The 16,853-nt window shown below is 39.4% G+C and overlaps 1 protein-coding gene across 4 annotated transcripts in view; it reads right to left on the bottom strand.

Annotated features, from left to right (window-relative positions):
• The window catches only part of INVS (inversin), a 244,110-nt gene that overhangs the window by 148,957 nt on the left and 78,300 nt on the right, over positions 1-16,853 (bottom strand). The gene's annotated exons all lie outside the window — the stretch shown is intronic.

The raw sequence follows: 16,853 nt of genomic DNA on the forward strand, positions 1-16,853 counted from the left end.
ATCAGGCTACATTACTCCTTGGTTTATGACTATGGCCTATAGTTTATTACTATGTTAATACCAGTTATCTGACTTCATGAATTATAAAGTTAGATTTAAAGCTGGAAGAAACCTTAGAGCTCACCAAGTCCAATGTCCTCAGTTTCCAGATAAGGTCCAAAAAAGTATAGTGACTTGACAGAAGTCACACAGGAGGTAAATAGGGAAAGTAGAATTGAAAGTCAGGCTCTCTGATTCCAAACCCTATATCCTTTCCTTCATATCACATTGCCTCTTATGATCAGATAGACTATTAGGGAACAGTAAAATACTGACTGCCATGGAGATATTTTCAGGAATTGAATATCTGAGTTGGAGGCAGGAATGGGAATTTCAAAAATGAAAAGTCCCTATGTACAGAAGAGGCAAATTTTAGATGAAGAACAGTTATTTACAGGTTTAGATAGGATACATTAATTGATTGACAAGTTAATAAAGCTTTTACTATTCGTTGAAATTTAGTTGAAAATTTAGTAGAAAATTTCTTTTTTCTCTTGGTAGAAATTATGACTTATTTTTACATTGTGTAAACTATTTTTTAAATATAAAATTGTGGTCTGGAAGATCAGGAAGACTATTTCCTTGGCAATTGACCCAGATGGGAATTGGGTGACAGGAGGAGAAACAAATGAGGAGAAGAATGGGAGGGAGAAACACTTGAGCACAGATTCAAAAGAGATATGCAGGAAGTAGGTAGAGCTAGCTGGTGGCATGTTTCATTTCTCAGCAAACTCAAGACTTCTCTACTTTTCCAATAACTTAGAGGCATTTCTCAGACAAACAAAACAGAGGAAGTGTGGGCTTTGAAAATGGAAGGGCCATGAAATTTGATTGTAGCTATCAAAGAAAAGTGACAGAAAAAGAATTTGGGAAAAACAGTACCTGACACCAAGGCCTCTAGCAAGACCTGGTCCAGATGACAACTGGCAATACAAGAGTAATATGATAATAAATGAATTCCTGAGGTTTTCCTAAGGATAGAACTTTCACGGTTATTAAGTAAATATTCCACAAGAAAACAAAACAGATCAGGGATGAGAGTACAATTTACAGGGACCTCATTCCAAAGTGGGTAAAGGACGCAACTATAAAGTCAGTGCAAGATGACCCAAAGATCAAAGGGAGAATTTTTGAGACTAGATAACAAAGTACCTTCCTTAGTCTAGCAGCTAGGCAGTTGTTGATTGAAAATACAATACAGACTAGAGTAAAAGGGCATACCTGGAGAGTTGTAATTGGAGAGGACCTAGGTCACCATCAAATCCAACCTCCTTATTTTACAGACAAGGAAACTAAAGTCCAGCAAGGTTAAATGACTTGTCCAAATTCAGAAAGAAAGATGATCTGGGGTATGAATCAAGATTCTCTGACTCCCAAACCAGTATTATTTCTACTGGCAAATGATGCTAGCTTAAATAGAGGGCCATTAGGCTCCTTTCATGTGGCAAAGCACCTGGTGCTGATTCTATTCTAGCTGAAATTTACAAGGTAGGAGGACCAATGCTCATACAAAAGCTGACTGAAATTTTCTAGCTTATATGGTAAGAGGAGGTTATCTATCCCCCAGGAGTTCAAAGATGCCTCCATTGTCCATCTCTATAAAGGTAAAGGAAAAAGATTGTCCTGTAACAATCACAGAGGGGTCTCTCTCTTAGTCATTGCTGGAAAAATCTCACTAGAGTCTTCCTTTATAGGCTGATCCTTCACTTGGAAGATGGTCATCTACCCGAGAGCCAGTGTGGCTTCAGAAAGGGCCAAGCAACGTCAATATGGTGTTTGCTGCTCGACAATTCCAGGAGAAATGCCAGGAGTAGAATAGATGTCTGTACACAATGTTTATAGATCTGACCAAGGCCTTTGACACTGTTAGTCATGAGGGCTTATGGAAAATTATGTCAAAATTTGGCTGGCCAGAGAAGTTCATCAGTATTGTAAGTCAATTTCACAATGGCATGTTTCCCCAGGTTCTGGATAGTGGACAATTCTCTCCTGTCTTCCCAGTCACCAGTGGAGTAAAACAGGGCTGCGTGCTTGCTCCCATGCTTTTTAGCATGATGTTTTCAGCCATGTTGTCAAATGCTTTCAATGAGGATTAACACAGCATCAAGGTCAACTTCCATACTACTGGTGAGTTCTTCAATCTGAAAAGGCTACAAGCCCAGACCAAAGTGGCGGGAGTGTTGGTGCATGATTTTCTGTTTGCAGGTGATTGGGCATTCAATGCAACCTCTGAAGCTGAGATGTAACAAAGTATGGATCAATTCTGTGCTGCTTATGCTAATTTTGGCCTAATAATTAGCACCAAGAAAACACAGGTGGCTCCATCAGCCACCACCACACCATCTATACGTGGAACCATTGGTTACAACAAATGGAGAAGTTTTGAATCCTGTGGATAAGTTCACTTGCCTTGGTAGTGTACTTTCCAGGGATGTATACATTGACAATGAGGTTGATGCATGCATTGCCAGAACTAGCTCAGTGTTTGGGAGGCTCTGAAGAAAAGTTTGGGAGAGAAGAGGTATTAGACTGACTACCAAACTGAAGGTCTACAGAGTTGTGCTGACCTCATTGTTGTATGCCTGTGAAACATGGACAGTCTACCAGCACCGTGCCAGGAAACTGAATTGCTTCCATTTGAACTGTCTTAGGAAGATTCTGAGGATCACCTGGAAGGATAAGGTACCAGACACTGAAGTTCTTGTTGAACTGAACTGCCAAGCATTCAAACTATGCTTCAGAGAGTGCAACTCCGATGGGCTGGCCATGTTGTTCAAATGCAAAATACATATTTGCCAAAAAGACTATTTTATGGAGAACTCATATGGGGCAGTTGATCACATGGTGGTCAGAAGAAGTGATATAAGGACACTCTCAAGGTCTCTCTCAAGAACTTTGGATTTGACTGTGCAACATGGGAGACACTGGCACAGGACCACTGAGCATGGTGTGCCCATACCAGAAAGGATACTGTGCTCTATGAGCAAAGCAGAATTGCGACAGTACAAAGTAAATGTAGGATGCACAAATCTGGAGTATCCACCCAAAAATTCATATGGTCTATCTGTACCTAACCTGTGGTAGAGCATTCTGAGCTCGTATTGGTCTAATCAGCCACAGTCAGACACACTGAAACTTCACTTTATCATGATGTCATTTTGGTCCTCTTCGAAAATGAAGGACAACAACCAACCAAATAGAGACAGTAAGGGTTTTAGTGCAATTCAAATAGAGGCTGATATCACCTGCAGGTGATGTTGAAGAAGGGATTTGTGTATCAGGTTGGAGGTTGAACTAGATGATCTTTAAGTACCTTTCAACTCTGATGCTATGATCTTACTCTATAGTTCAAAGGTAAGTCCCTCATATTCCGATGTTTGAGTGTATTTGTCCACTTCTCATCCCCAAGGGCTCTCTGTTCTCATATGGGGATTTCTACGTGTGTGTGTGTATGTAGGTACATATATATATATATGTGTGTATATACACACATGCACACATATATGTTCACACACACATATATATGTAGTCTCTCGCTCTCTCTATGTATAAGACCGTCTCAAAAAATGTATTTTATATAAGTACATATTATAGTATATTACTATATATAAGTATATCATGAAATATATTATAATTATATAATATATGTTGTACTATATATTATATTAGTACATAATTATATATCAATATATAACATTGTTATATACAACCTTGATGATATAATATTAGCATTATTAATTATGTTTTATTATATGATATGATAATATATTTTATGTATTAGATTATAATATAGTATAGATTGTACATTATACATTTTGAGAGAGAGACACTCTAATTTATTCTCCCTACTCGGTAGAATGGAAGCTTCTTGAGGACTGGGATTGTTTATTTTTTTGTCTGCTTATTCCCAGGACCTAGTGCAATGCTTTGTACATGGAAGGCATTAAATAAGTACATGTTTAATTGATTTGAATTGCTTCCAACGATATACTGGCATGGGGCTGGGACCCAGTACACGTCTTCACTCTTGATGACTAGCTGCAAAGGCTAGGAGTGAGGGATTAGGGTTTTCTATTTTCCTATGTACCATGCTAATTTTTACTTTCCTTGACTCCCTAAATTGAGATTCACTCTAAGAACAAAGCCAAACCTGTACCTAGACTCACCATGTTTGGACATAACCCTAAACCACTCATATTCTTATTACAGAATCTACTTCCTAGTCACTCTGTCCTGTTCTCTATCCAACTCCCATTCTCTACACATATTAAATTATTCAGTTGCTCTGAGTTCATGTACCCCAAGGATAGTTTCTTAGCTGTACCTATCTACTGGTTATCAAGGTCAAGGGAATATCAAAACCACTTCTTTATAGCCAGGGGGACAGCTAATAACTTCAGGAAGCTTCAAGTCTTCTTCATCTTTGTGACATAATCCATCATTCCTTATTCAGATTCTATCAAGTATTAGAAAATAAGATCAAATATAAGCAAATAAGCAGACTGAGGCAATTGACAAAGTCTCAGCTTATCCTAGCGAATATAAAAGAGGTATATGGGCTGGCTGATAGAGTTTCACAATACACAAGACCAGACCTGACAGTAGTGCATTCCAATTCTACCATGTTTTGAATATTGTTGGCATCCATGTTCTAGCATATCAAATGCAGCTAGATTAAGGAGAGGAAAAGGCACCCAAGACTCACTCCTTAAACTGGACTAGGCAAGTCATTCTATTGCTAGATTAAACCAGAATAAGAAATCTGCACTCTGTAAACTCCACTATTTCTACATTTTTATGTTTTTCCCCCTTCATTTCCTAGGAAGAGTTCTGTAGGAAGGTACCCACGGGAACAGAAGAGTTCATTTTGGATTCCTGCCTAGTGCTAACAGCTAGATAAAGTTCAGACAAAGAATTATGACCAAAAAAGTATTTTACTATCTCTTGGCAAATTCTGTACACTTCAGTATTAAATCTAGACATTTAAACTGATCACAAAAGAATGATAGAAAAAGACGCACCTCCTAGGATCTCAGAGTTAAAAGGGACCCAAGAGATCATTCAATCCAATGCATATCTGAACAAGAATCTTCTCAATAACATTCCCAACAAAGTCCTAATTGAAGACCTCTAGCAATGAGGGATTCATTGTCTTTTAAGGTAGGGCACTCTGCCTTTGGACAGCTTTAATTGTTAGTTTTTTGGGGGGTTTTTTTGAGACTAAGTCAAAACTCATTTGTTCTAGTTCTGCTCTTGGCTGGAGGCCTATGGGGCTGTGGGGGTGCAGGTTAAGCAAAATAAATTGAATACCCCTATCATATGATAGCCTTTAAAACCCTGGAAGATAGCCATCATATCCTGTGTAAGTCCTCTCTTCTCCACAACAATAGTTTTCCTTTAAACAATTATTTACAACAGCATAATTTCAATTTCAAGGCCTTTTCACAACTCTTTTGGTTACTCTCCAATTTGTTAAAAACTCTCCTAAAATGTGGCATTCAGAGATGAACACGGTATTCCAGGTGAGGTCTGCCCAGTGCAGAGTGCTATAGAACTGTAACCAGGGGTGTGCTAGAAAGAGCTCCCACTGGATCTCAGGACTTGCCAGCAGACCACTGAATCTATAATTTCAGAAACCAAGCTTCCAATAACATGATCTCAGATCTGTTAGATTTTGTCTGCCATGCCATATTGTTGATTCATTTTGATATGATAATCTACTACGACTTTCAAATCTTTTTTCATATCAAGTTTGATTTTATTATTTTTTGCCCATCTTGTCCCTGTACAGTGAGCTTTTTGAATCCTAGTGAAGGATTTCATATTCATCTCCATTAAGATTTATCCTGTTTCAAGTTCTTTCAGATCCCATATGGAAAATGTATTAGTTATCTTTTCCATCTTCCAGATGGATACAGATATGTATTGTATCTGAAAACAATACATATCTCATTCATGTCTTAATACAAGTCACTATTAAATACTGGAGGGTCAAGGGCAAAATCCTAGGGCATTTCACTGGAGAACTCTCCGAGGTATCATCAGTTCCTTTATCCATCTCTGTTTGGATCTGGTCCTTCAATCAGGTCAGTATAACTATATCAACTAATGCATATGGCTTCCTCATGTCAACTAAGTTGTTTTGAGAGACACTGTCAACTACTTTGCTGAAATGCAGGTATAACAGGATCACAACATGTGAGAGGGAATATCAGTCAAAAAAATAAAGTTACTTGTTGATGAAACCATGCTAATCATCTGATGATCTTTTCCCAGTGTTCATTGTTCTCTACCTCTCTTCTGTACTAGGCACTAGCTTTTCTGCTGGGCATTCCTGATGGGGTACAGGCCCAAGCTGAGACCTTTGTCCCTTACCCCAAAAGAGTTTTAGTCCCATTTTTGTAAAGGGCCCTGAAAACCTCACCTTGAAAGCTCCTTGGATTTCCCCACTTGGTCTGGCATTTTCCTGAGGCCAAAAGCTTTTCATTATTGCTGTGCTCAGATCTCTGTCATACTTCCCACCCTTGATCCTAAAAAAACCCCATTCTCTAGGCTACTGGCCACTCTCATCAAGATCCTCCCTGGACTCAATCTTTAGTCATCCCGGGGTACGGGCCATTCCCATCAAGATGTTCCTTAGATTCGACCTCTATACTGGTCATTCCTATCAAGATTCTACCCCTAGACACTCCAAGCTACACTCACATCAAAACCATTCCCTGGAACCCCCAGACTACTTGGCCACACCTGGATTCTTCCCTCAGTCTTTCAGTATAGAAGATACATCTTGTTTCCATGGAAGTGCTCAGATTCTATCTAACCTGCTTATATTAGCATTATAAAGCTTCAAGGTTCAATTTGGCCCACTGGCATTAGTGATACAAATGCTCAGATTCCTTAAGAGTCTGCCCAGTTTTGAGGATATTTAATAAACTTTGTTTTTCTTTGGCTGAAAGAAGGTTTGGTAATCACATGAAAAAATGCTCTAAGTCACTACTGATTAGAGAGATGCAAATCAAAACAACTCTGAGATACCACATCACACCTATCAGATTGGCTAACATGACAGAACAATTAGATGATAAATGCTGGAGAAGATGTGGGAGAGTTGGAGCTCTGAGCTGATCCAACCATTCTAGAGAACAATTTGGAACTATGCCCAAAGGGCTACAAAAATGTGCGTACCCTTTGACCCAGCAATACTGCTTCTAGGACTGTATCCCCAAGAGATCATAAAAATGGGAAAGGGTCCCGCATGTACAAAAATATTTATAGCAGCACTCTTTGTGGTGGCCAAACACTGGAAATCAAGGGGATGCCCACCAATTAGGGAATGGCTGAATAAATTATGGCATATGAATGTAATGGAATACTATTGTGTTATAAGAAATGATGAACAGGAAGACTTCAGAGAGGCCTGGAAAGACTTATATGATCTGATGCTGAGAGAAAGGAGCAGAACCAGGAGAACTTTGTGCACAGCAATGACCACAAGAGTGTGCAAGAGTTTTTTTCTGGTAGACTTGAAACTTCATTGAAATGCAAGGACTTAAAAAAAATTCCCAATGGTCTTTTAAGGCAAAATGCCTTCCACACCCAGAGAAAGAACTTTGGAATTCAATCGCAAAATGTAGCAGATCATTTTCTTTTGTTTTATGTTTTGATTTGTTATATGATTTCTTCCATTCATTTTAATTCTTCTGCACAACATCACTATAGTGAAAATGTATTTAATAGGAATGTATGTATAGAACCTATACAAAATTGTATGCCGTCTCAGGGAGGAAGGGAGGAGGTAGGGGGGAGAGAGGGAAAAAAAAAAATCTAAGTTATATGGTAGTGATTATAGAACACTGGAAATAAATAAAATTAATATAAAAAAAGAAAGAAGGTTTGGGTCAAATTCATTCGAGCATGACCCAGTGTGTCGCTATTCTGGGGAACCAAGCACCCAAAAACTCAACATTCCCTCAGTTCCTCTGGACTATTATTTCATTATGCAGTGCTGTGATGAGAGTTCCAGTATGGAACTCCATCACTCTCGTTGAGGCAACAGGAAAGGAAAGGAGGAAAAGGGTGGGAGGAAGCAATTAATGCACACAGGGCAGGCAAGTCAACCTGTCAGAAGCAGCAAGGCACCCTGAGGAAGAGATAAGAGACAGCATGTGCCAGGAAAGTCAAACCACCACCACCACTTTGACCATCATGTCTCCTCACACCCTGATAGAGACAGCTCAGCACCCTGAACCCAAAAGTCTTGGGTTTCTAACCCAGTAAGCCCTTTGCCATCATCCTAGGAATCAATCCACGTAGAGATGTAGCCTGGCAACTGCTCTTGCAGGTGCCACATTTACAATTACTGAATACCCAGAAAAGTTCTTCCTAGCCAAGTCCTTGACACTGTCAAATGGTTCAGCATTAGAAACTGATATTTTTACTAGGGTGAACAACATTAAAATAAAGGCATCAAAATCTGCTTTGCCACTATACTCAAAGAACCACGTGATCTTTTTAATCTGATTTGCAGCTGAAATCTTCCATGTATATTGTCTCTCCCTTTGGAACATGAGCTCGTTGAGAACAGAGACAGTCTTACTTTTCTGTTTGCAGCCTCAGCACTTAGCCCAGGGCTTTGCTGTTAACACACAGTAAATGCTTAATAAATGCTTCATTCATTCATCATGGACGAATTCTTTTACTGATGGCTGACATTGTGGGAGGGGGTAAAAAAGAGAGAATGGAGTCCAGATCAAAATCCAGGCTGGTAGTCTGTATGAATTTCTGGGGAGGGGAACACGGGTGGGATCAGGTATTTCATTGACCAAGTCAGGCTTTCAGGCTTTTGCCAGTCAGTTCATGTAGTGTGCAGGGTGGGGGTGGGGAATGCACATGTGATGTGGCAAGAGGAGATCAGACCAAGGGAACCCACCAAATAGAGAGATGCAGGTCAGATAACAGAGGGAAATCAATGGGCCAAAAGATTCTACGGAGCATGGAATAGCAGCAGTACTTGGCTTTGTTTGCTCATAGACTGCTGGGAGCCACCTGCTTTTCAAGCTTGCCTCACCCATGCTGGGCTGATGAGCTGCAGCTGGTGCTGACAAGTAGCAGTGTTCAATAAGTAGCTGAAGAATGAATGATACAGTTTGCATTAGTTCTCTATTGATTTGCAATGTATTTCTATCACTTATTTCTCTGATTTATTAAATATAGTAAAATTCTTCATTTTCATCAGGTTCTCCAAATTGTCTTTATTCCTTATTACCTTCATTTCACCTTTTAGATGAACATAATATGCATGCCATTTTCTAAATGAATATAATTACAGTGTTATTACACGACAAAGATTCTTAACCTAGAGTCTGTGAACTTAAAACATTTTTTGATACCTGTATTTCAATGTAATTGGTTTTCTTTGAAATCTACTTTTTATTTTATGCATTTAGCTTTATTTGGAGAAGGTGCCCAGAGGCTTTACCAAAATCCTCCCCTGGTGGGGATGGTCCAGGACAAATAAATGGTTAAGAATTCTTGTAAGAGGTCCAAAACACAGTTTAGTGCAACCTTCAATCTAATTTAATTATTAATTTTTTCATTCATTCAACAACTATTTACTGAATATCCATGTGTATGACTCTGATAGATGTGCAAAATACAAAGAGTACAACAGTCCTGGACTTGAAGAAGCCAAAGAGTCAAGAAATACCTATGTAAAAAGTAGACTATCAATACTTCATCAAAGATTTGTGATTTTATTAGTGTCAATATTTATGCTACTGAAGCAGATCCCAATCCTAAATTTATCTATCTGGCTAATTGGTTTTCAAGAGTTGCTCAGCTGGTAAATTCATGGTCTTTACAAACTGGGAATCAGTTTCTTCATCTGTAAAATAAGGGAATTGGACTACATGACTTCCAACATGTAGTCCAGCTCTAAATTTATGATCCTTCTATCCTAATTTAGTAGGTACTTCCTTAGATGATATACATAGAATTTGTTGCTAGTCCTATACTCAAGAACTTTTACTCAGTTGGTACAAAAAGCAAATGATCAGTTCCGTGGAAAGGTGAGGCACTGGAGTAAGACTTTAATAAGTTTTATTATTTAGTAAATAACAAAATAAAAGTTCAATGACCATAAAAGATAAAATATTAGAGATAGCAGAAGAAAGTATTGTATGGGGCTAACTGCAAATGAGTTCTATTAGTTAAGAGGAGGAAAACATCTTTGTAAGCTTCAGGGGTCCATAGAAGGCTTCACAGAGGATGAGGGACCTAAAGTGAGTGTTGAAAGATGGTTAGGTGAAAAGGATGGAAGGGGGCATTCTAGGTAAGGGTAATTGAAAGAGATGGGGGTGTAGGGTGTGTTCAGGGAGAACCAGTAGCTTGGTGTGATGGCTGTCGAGATCTTTTGGGGGCTCTTTCCACCTTTGGTGTTCACCTGTTCCACCCAACTCTCACTTATGGTTCCAAGAAGCTGCAGGATGAGCAGCAACCACACCCCGGTAAACCTATTTCGGCAGATGGGCCAAACCAGGTTGAGGGTAATCAAGGGGTCTCAAACCCATTGGTGAGTTAGGGGGGTATCTACCCCAAACATGTGAAGACTTCCTCTGGTGGAATGAGCGGATAAGAACAATTTGTTCCAACAGCCACAAAGGCAGCTGAAGCAGGTGATGTGGAGCACTTAGAGCTTGGCTAGACACTGAAGATGCCAAGGTCATCCACTGCAGCCTGAGCCACCACTGGCCAGCTTGACTCTGTTCTGCCACTAGACTATGATGACACTGGAGCAGAGAGTGAGGCTGACGACTTCATGCAACTCTGCCTCACTTAAATCCAATTTATGCAGGAATCAAAAGACATCAAAAGACAAAAAAAAAAAAGAATCAAAAGAGATGGGTGGAAATGCACACAGTCAATTTAACTTAATTCAACAAATTCAATCCAACTCAACAAAGAATTATTAAGCACCTACTCGAGGCAAGACATGTTGAAATACAGGCAAGAGAAACTGTTCATCCTTTTCATTTTTCCTGTGTCGTTGGAAAAACCAAACTCTTTAAGTAGTAACTTCCAGGAACCTCTGTAACATTCTGAAGGGTGATGCAATCAACACCATGTTATCCATGACTAGAAGGGTTTGGAGGATCCTGCCACCAAATGGAGTCCTTTTTTGACATGGACTCTAGGCTGGATCTCCTCCATCACAAGGCAAACATTTTTAACAACCATACATACATCTCCATGTTTTATGCTTTGCCTGATCTTTATTGTAAGAGGGTCATTGAAAAAGGCTGTTTCTGTTCTATCTTCTAAGGAATCATGAATGATGTTGATAAATGGAGGGGGATAACTGGCTTTCAAAAAGCCTGCAAAGCAGTTTTTTGCTCAACTGAGTTGAATGCTTTTTAAAAATCAGCAAACAGAAAATACAATGGAATCTTACATAATCTATTATCTTTCAGTCAATTGTGAGAATGGTAATGAATATGGTTCAATGTTGAAAATCCTTTGTAAAAGACTTCTTGTTCCCTACTAATATTGGTCTTAGGGATGCCCTCAATTCATGTTCAGATTACCCTCAAAGATTTTGTGTAGGCTCAGATTCAATTCAGCTCAGACTCTGTCTAGCTGGGATTCTACCTGGCCCGCTTGTGAATACAAGCGTCACAAATGCTTAGGTTCCTTAAGGGGCAACCCAATTTGGTGAATCTTTAATAAACTTTGTTTTCCTTGGCTTTAAGAAGGCTTGAGTCGAATTCATTCGAGCATGACCCAGACTGTCGGTATTTTGGGGTCCACAATCACCCATAACCTCGTCATTTATGGTTCCCTGACCGGGAAAAGCAGCTTATCTCAAGTTCTTCTGCTAAAACTGGAAGAGTGCGAGCCATCAACTTCCAGACGACAGCCCAGATTATATACCAACTTCCAACTGCATCCAAGTTTTCCAGCCCACTGGACCTGGCACCACCCAGAATCTGAAGTCTGACCCCTTGAACAGGACCCATCAAGGCAGGGACAGCTCTACACCCCTTGCCAGCAGGAAGAAGTTTAAGAAACTGAGACCTTTGCCCTTTACCCCAAAAGAATTCGGGTTCAATCTGTTTGAGGGGGGAATGATGGGGTTCAGACTCTGGGAACTTCCTTGAGCTCCCCTGAAATCTCCTCACTTATCCTGGCTTTTCATACTCAAATCGAGCTCTCCTTGTATCTCCCCACAGAACCTGGCTTTTCATACTCAAATCTGTGACCATTGTCTGTTATCTCTCGATTGCCCCACCTGCTTCCCACCTAGGCACCCCCTAGTCTGATGTTTGTTGATTGCCTCCAGTTGTTTTCAGCCTTTGATCCTCCTTGGACTTCTCCTCAAGACCCTTCCTAAACCCTTCCTCCCATCACCCTGGACTACCAGACCCCCCCCCCCCCAGATCCCTCCTATAGTCTTTTCTGTATTTAAGTTCCATCTCCCCTCCATGAAGGTGCTCAGATTCAATCCAGCTCAGACTCTGTCTAGTTGGGATTCTATCTGGCTCGCTTGTGAATACAAGTGTCACAAATGCTTAGGTTCCTTAAGAGGCAACCCAATTTGGCAAATCTTTAATAAACTTTATTTTCTTTGGCTTTAAAAAAAAAAAAAGATTTTGCATAGATGAGAGACTCACATACTGGTTAGTAGCTGTTGTTCTATTGTCACCTTTTAAAAATATCAATAAGGTCTGAAATAATTTCCTTTGCTTTCGACATCTTCTGGTCTTTTAGATAGATACCTTTTTTAAACCAGTTTTTCAGTGCCTGACAGTTCAGGATGAATCCATTTCTCTCTATATCCAATCCATCTGAACTGTTTTTTCTGCCTTTGTGCTCTTTGGTGCTATTACTACTTTCTCAGACTGTGAACCAATGGACAGCAGATTCTGTCTTTTATCTTTTATTTTTCTTTCTATCCCCAGCACTTAGCGTAGTGCCTGGCACCTAGTAGGCTTTTAATACATGTTTATTTACTGACTGTTAACATTTCAGGGATTGGGATATTAGGGTCCAACTGTGGTGATTCCAATATCCTTGATGCAGAAAAGTTTGCAAATCTCCATTTTTCTTCTATTTCCTTTTCCTATTTTTATCCTTGAATACCATGGCTTTGGGTGGTTGCATATCTTGCCAATCTTTCATTTGACTGGTTTTACCCACCACTATTTTTTTCTCCAGCTCATTATCCTTCTTCATAAGAGTTTTTAAGTTTAGATTACATATATACTGAATGGATATCTTAGAAAGTTTGATCAACAATATGTATTTTGGGATAGGTGAAACAGAGAGACTATGAGCTGGGCTCAGAGTTGAAAAGGAAAAGAGTAGGCTGGATTGCTTTCAATTTGCAAATCAAAACTCTTTCAAACCCTTTCAAATTGCAAAGCATATTTACTAACCCTAAACTTCCTTTAACAGCAAAGATCCATCTTTTTAACAGAAGCATTTTATAGATGGTGCTACATGGCAGTGAGACTTGGAATGCCTCTGTCTTTGAAAAACTAAAAAATGAGCACATCACAGAGGACACTGGAAAATTGCATTAGTAGGGGTTTGATTAGGCAATATAGGACAAGGAACTCTGAAGAGGAGCAAGAGCAAAAGATGTCATCAAAAATTTTATGACAAAAAGAAAAGATGAGCTGGCAATAAAATAAATATGATAAGCTAGAATTCTCAGTTGGGAACCTGGTGATGTCCAAATTCCATTAGGAGGTTCAGAGACAGCAAAGAAGTTTACTAGTACATTGAATGAACACCTTGTAGCAAAATTTTGGGAGGGCATGGATGAGAGATGTACAGGATGGGCAAATATGGATGGATTTTAAATCTGTATCACTGGAAGAAACCATTTTCCCCCTGAGATCCTGATGGTTGCACCCCAGAACCCTAAGCCTTGGAAATGGGAATGCTTCCAGTTCAGTCATCACCTGGGAAATAGACCTTGTGGAGATGCAGCCTAGCAATTCCTAGCAAATGATATATCCAGAGCTACGGAAGACCCAGAAAAGGAAGTTTTTGCCACTGAAGTCTTTGGTATTATCAAATAGTTCAACATTAGAAACGCCTCCATTAAAATATGACCTCTTTGAGAACAAAGATTGTCTTAATTTTCTGCTTTTATCTTCCAATACTTAGCCCTATCATTGCACAAAGTAAGTGCTTAATAAGTTGGGCTTCTTTTATTCATTCAACTTTCTAAATCAATGAGTAAATTCCATTTGAGTATTTGAATGTGGGCACACTGTTAGATATTGGAGATTAAAAGAAAAGATGACAAACAGTTTCAGCACTCATAGAACTCACAGGAAGCAGGATGGAGGGCAGGATACAACATTGGGACATAAGGGTACAGTCAAAATCACTTCATTTCATTTAACCTTAATAAACTTGTCAGGTGAGAATACATATTAATAAATCATTTAATGACTTGACTAAATTCTAAAAGGGAAGCTAGCTGGTGCAATGGTTAGATGCAGGTGTGGGGAACCTGTGGCTTCGAGGCTATATGTGGCCTTCTAGGTCCCTGGGTGTGGCCACTAGACTGAGTCCAAGTTTTACAGAACAAATCCTTTTTTTAAGGGGATTTGCTCTGTGAAGTTTGGATTCTGTCAAAGGGCTGCACTTGAGAACCTGGAAGGCCACAGTTTCCCTGACCCTATAATCAGCTTGAAATCAGGAAAGACCCATCTTCAAGTCACTTAATCCTGTGTGCCTCAGTTTCCTCATTTGTAAAATGAGCTGGAGAAGGAAATGGCAAGCCACTTCAGTATTTCTGCTAAGGAAGCCCCAATTGGGGGGTCACAAAGAGATAGGAATGAAACAGCTGAACAACAACAAATGCTACAAATCCTTGAAAGTTATTGGATGAAGGCTGTTTCCATTGGATGCAGCATCACTTAGTCACTACCAAAGGAACTAGTATAAAATGAAAAACTATCTTAGAACCAGAGGGACATTTTGAGGATCTTGCCACAAAGCCAAAGGAATGGGGAGATGAAGAAGTGAGGCAAAATAATTGCCATCACAGATGCAATCAAAGAAGAAATTGAGAATTGAGCTGCAGAGAAGGGAGAAATCAAGACCTATTGGATTTACAGGCACCTCCAGGCAGAAGGTTCTGGCTAATATCTCCAGTTGGACACACCTCCTTAAGGACTGAAGGAAGTCCTAAGAAAAGATCTACTCTTTCTCCAGCTTCCCTTCTCAGTGTCTTTTTATTAATCACACTTTAATATACTCTGTTGCTTCCTTACCCAAATGTTTCTAGTAATCTGAATTCCTTCCCAATCACTAAGAGAATAGGTATAATCAAGAGATAAATATAAATGTAATTAAGGCAGAGAACAAAGCCTCTGTCTAAATAACAGGAATTTTCCTAACCTGGGGCTCAGACATTGATGATACTTCTTACTTTTTTGTTAAATATTAACTCCCTAAAGTAGAAGAGAAGAAAACCTTTGGACCTGAAGAGTCATTACACTATCTGTATGATTAAAATGAACTCATTATGGCAATAGGGTGTAACAAATAAATAGAATATCATTTGAGGAAACAGAGAGAACTAACAAAGTAGAGGTTCTTAACCTAGAGTCCATGAACTTATTTTTACCATTTTTGATAAATGCATTTTAATATAGTTAATTTTCTTTATAATCCTAAGTACTTTATTTTATGCACTTTAAAAACATTCTAAGGAGGGAGCCATGGGATTCATCAGATTACCAAAGGGTTCCATGACAGATACACAGACACAGACATACACACACAGATTAGGAACCCCTGAACTAGTACTAGGATCATTCCAAAAGGAATGATCCAGAAGTTTCCTGGAGGAAACAATACAGTTTATTTTTAGATTTTTATCTCTTTTGCATTAGAATATAAACTCCCTGAGGGTGGGAACTGACTTGCCTGCTTGTCTTTGCATCTCCATCACTCAATATAGTGCCTGGTACATAGGAAGCACTTTTTTAAAAAAATTGATTTATATAAGTTTTCAACATTCATTTCCACAAAATTTTGAGTTCCAAATTTTCTCCCCATTTCTCTCCTACCCCTACCCCAATTACTCCTGTCACCAATCTGCCATCCCTTCTAACATCCCTCCTTTCCCTTATCCACATCTTTTCTTTTGTCCTGTAGGGCAAGATAAATTTCTGTACCCCATTACCTGTACTTCTTATTTCCTAGTTGTATACAAGAACAATACTCAACAGTTGTTCCTAAAACTTTGAGTTCCAACTTCTCTTCCTCCCTCCCTCCTCACTCATCCCCATTGGGAAGGCAGGCAATTCAATATAGCCCATATGTGTGTAGTTTTGCAAATGACTTCCATAACAGTCATGTTGTGTAAGACTAACTATATTTCCCTCCATCCTAACCTGCCTCCCATTTCTTCTATTCTCTCTTTTGACCCTGTCCCTTCCCAAGAATGTTGACTTCTAATTGCTCCCTCCTCCCATTGTCCTCCCTTTCATCATCTCCCCCACCCTGCTTATCCCCTTTTTCCCCCACTTTCCTGTACAAAGACAAGTTTTCATACCAAAATGAATGTGCACTTTGTTCCTTCCTTTAGTCGAACGTGATGAGAGTAAGCATCATGTTTTTCTCTCACCACCCTCCTTTTTCCCTCCACTGAAAAGTCTTTTACTTGCCTCTTTTATGAGAGATAATTTGCCCCATTCCATTTCCCCCTTTCTCCTCCCAATATATTCCACTCTCATCCCATGATTTCATTTTTTTAAGATATGATCCCATCCTTTTCAACTCACCCTGTG

Source organism: Notamacropus eugenii, chromosome 1, assembly GCF_028372415.1.
Source record: "Notamacropus eugenii isolate mMacEug1 chromosome 1, mMacEug1.pri_v2, whole genome shotgun sequence".
NCBI classification, from domain to species: Eukaryota; Metazoa; Chordata; class Mammalia; order Diprotodontia; family Macropodidae; genus Notamacropus; species Notamacropus eugenii.